This window comes from Coffea arabica, chromosome 1c (genome assembly GCF_036785885.1).
Source record: "Coffea arabica cultivar ET-39 chromosome 1c, Coffea Arabica ET-39 HiFi, whole genome shotgun sequence".
Lineage (NCBI taxonomy): Eukaryota > Viridiplantae > Streptophyta > Magnoliopsida > Gentianales > Rubiaceae > Coffea > Coffea arabica.
The window spans coordinates 25226442-25229608 of record NC_092310.1 but is presented as its reverse complement, the minus strand read 5'-3'; the positions used below and the strand labels follow the sequence as shown (position 1 = coordinate 25229608).

General features: G+C 48.2%; 1 non-coding gene across 1 annotated transcript; it reads left to right on the top strand.

Annotated features, from left to right (window-relative positions):
• The first annotated feature begins 2320 nt into the window (after positions 1 to 2320).
• TRNAG-GCC (transfer RNA glycine (anticodon GCC)) lies at positions 2321 to 2392 on the top strand. Its single transcript has one exon. It is a non-coding gene; the product is annotated as a tRNA-Gly (tRNA).
• The last annotated feature ends 775 nt before the right edge of the window (positions 2393 to 3167 follow it).

Genomic DNA, 3167 nt, shown 5'->3' with positions numbered 1-3167 from the left:
GTAACGAAGGAAAGACTATTCGAGACAAAAAGTGAGCCTTACTAGGGCTAAGCTAGTACCATAGATTATTAGATATACTCAATAGCTGATTGCGAGGCTTTTTTCGAACAACAGAACGGATTGAAAGGCTTTCCTGTCTTGAAACGATGAGAGACCATTCTACTGCCAACGGTGGAGGAAAAACAATTCTTGCTGGAAAGGGTGGAAGTTCTCGCTGGCTAGCGTCATAGAATACTGCCCGTGAAGGGGGCTGGAAGGAGAGTGATAGTTCCTAGTGACAACAGCTGATAGCCGAACAGCGGATAAACAAGAAAATAGCAGCTGTGACTACCGCCCGATCTAAAGTGGCAGCCTATCTAAAAACAGCTGATACCCAATAACCGAAAAACAAGAAAATAACGGTTATATCTATTATCGGTTGGATTGGTTGTTGGTTCATGCTTCCGAATAAAGTCATCTTTGGTATGGACCCTGGGTATGGGGTCTTTGGTATTGATGGGAGGATGGAAAGCTTATTGGAGGCCCCAGAAACAACTGGTGGGACTAAGCTTTCTATTTGAGGTTCGGCTAGCTTAGCTATTAGGTTCGGTTGGTTTAGCTATTTTTCTCGGCATTCCGCTTCCCTTCTTCGAGTCCGATGGGCTGACTTGGTCATAGCCCTCCTTGAAGTGGGCTCTTCGCAGTTCACGGGCTGCCTCCTCAACTCAACCCAGGCTCTATCAAACCAGCTTGTTTCACGTACATACTGACAAGGCCAAAAAACGAATTCGGATTCGGGTGCTCTTGCCGAGGAATAATTGAATGATTCGAAAAATGAAAAGCAGTAGTACTTCACCTAGAGAGAGAAAGCCAATAACACCGTGCTAAGTCAGAGACGGAAAGCACTCACTGTGATGAATAGTTACGTACAGACTATACAGAGGCAACTAATGGTCGTGTACCCAAGGTAAGATGATGACATCCAACCGGTCAGAGAGGGAGATCAAATCATCTGAAGAACTCAAAACCCAAGCCAGATATAAAATGGTAAGGGAAGTTTACCTCCAGGCGAGTAGGCCACAATAAGATGACGATACCAGGCCTAGTGGAATTGGAAATGGATTGGATGCTTCCTCAACAACGTCTAGGGAGGCCCTTCCAAGCCCAAAGTTCTTCTTAGGGATCCAGAATCTGAGGAAGCGACTGGGCTAGACTGCTGATCTTCTGAAGTAGTCTGACCCTGGGAAACAGACTGTAATCGCCGCCGAGAATAAAGATGCTGTGCCGGGTGACTGGAATCCTCTGAGGTCAGCTGAACAGGCAATCGGCATCAGATGCTGAGCAAAGCTGCTGGCCTGAAGAGTGAGGCTGATCCGTAACATCAACTGCAGAAGAATGAGGTTCGAGTTGATGAACAGGAGAAGGCCGCAATACATCTCCATCACCATTCTCCCCCGGGGCTTATTAATTAGGTTAAGGAAAATATGAGGCGACCCCATTAAAGAAAACATTCAAGGATAATCTGAATCTCTTGGATTTCACGTCATAGCATCTATACCCGGACTGAGCATATCCAAGAAAGACAGAAGTGGTTGCCTTACTCTAACAAGTAAGCAAGTAAACTACCTTGGGGAAAATTCTTAACTGCGCAGGCAAAACACGTGCATCCAAACACTCGCAAATGCTTAGCTTATAGGAGGATGGACCCAGTAAGAAGTTCGTGAGGTGCCGCTGCAGCTTATTCCCTCTCTCTCCCCCCCAAAAAAGGAGAGAGATGTCCCGTCCCTTCTTTATGCAGATCCATATACATAGCCAGACACAAAGGTGTACAATCCGGTCATGCGGTTCTTTAAGTTCATTCACTGTAGGTTCTCTTACTTGCTCTAGTGGCTGGCAAAGGCCAACCGAGAGGGGAGAACGAATGGCTTAGAAATCGACCGGTTCCGAGCAGACTCGTGGAGCTGCTGCTTGGATTATCGTAGAATAAGAGGAGCCGTCTTAGGAAATGACTTCACTTAAAAGACAGATGCCGCCGCTGCGGGGCGAGGGAGCAACTTGTCTGGTCTTGCGGTGCACTCATTCCCGTTACGAGAATGAAATGACGCCCCAGCTTGACTCGAGACCAAGACTCCTTACAACTCGCACCAATAGCGGCCTTATTAGGTCAGGGGCGGCCGGAGATTGATTGAAAAGGAAGCCGCCCCTCTCCCCCCTAGCCGCCTACCTACTCGTGTTTGTAGCTCGATCGGAGGTCAAGACTGTGGTCCGGCGGAAAAACAGAAGTCGTCCGTATCAAGTGATACGTTCATTGCTCAGTAGTGCTTCGCCACTACCGTAGCTGGCGGAAATAGCTTAATGGTAGAGCATAGCCTTGCCAAGGCTGAGGTTGAGGGTTCAAGTCCCTCCTTCCGCTCCTGGCTTCGTCGTTTAGTGGTAACGAGTGGAGTGCATAAGCCCCTTTAGAGATAGAGGCGAGCAGCAAGCAGCCCCTTGTATAGGGCGTTAAGCACCTATCTTACTAAGAAAGGGGCAAGCCAAAACCTACTCCTAAAAAGTGGCTGGCTTTTCATCAGCCGTTGCGCGCTAGCGCGCTTCTCTTTTTCATTTTCAGCAGGCTTCTTCAAATATCCCATAAATGTTGTAGGGGCTATAACTAGTTGTAGCTAGCTAGCGCGCTAGCCTTTTCCCTTACTAGTAAAGGGGCTGCTAGTTGTAGCGCGCAGTGTACTAGTGAATAGGAAAAGCGAATTTCGATTCCTAATGACGGATGGAGGTTGAGGCTCGATGGAATTGAGTTCGGTGCCTCGCCCTTGTCTCCTTCGCCGGAGACTGAAAATGATGGGAATCCTATCGATAAAGAAGAGGCATAAGCATCGCCTCTCGATCCAATCCGTCTTCCCTGGCCTCCCCAACACACTCTTGATACGAAAGAAACCTCCCGCCATAGAGAGGAGATCTAAAGTCTGGGTCCCCTCGATCGCCCTCCCTTGAACCTGAACTGGTCGAGAGAGATGAACCCGCGCCACATTTTACGAATCGAAACCCCCAACTAGAGATGGAATTCCAGAACCTAAATAAACAACTCAGTTGAGAGCTCCGTGACTGGAAAAAGGGAAGGTCCACCAATGATTGATAGAGGCCATTCCCCTCCTATCCGTCTCTTGATCTCCCATTCCACTAATCCGTTG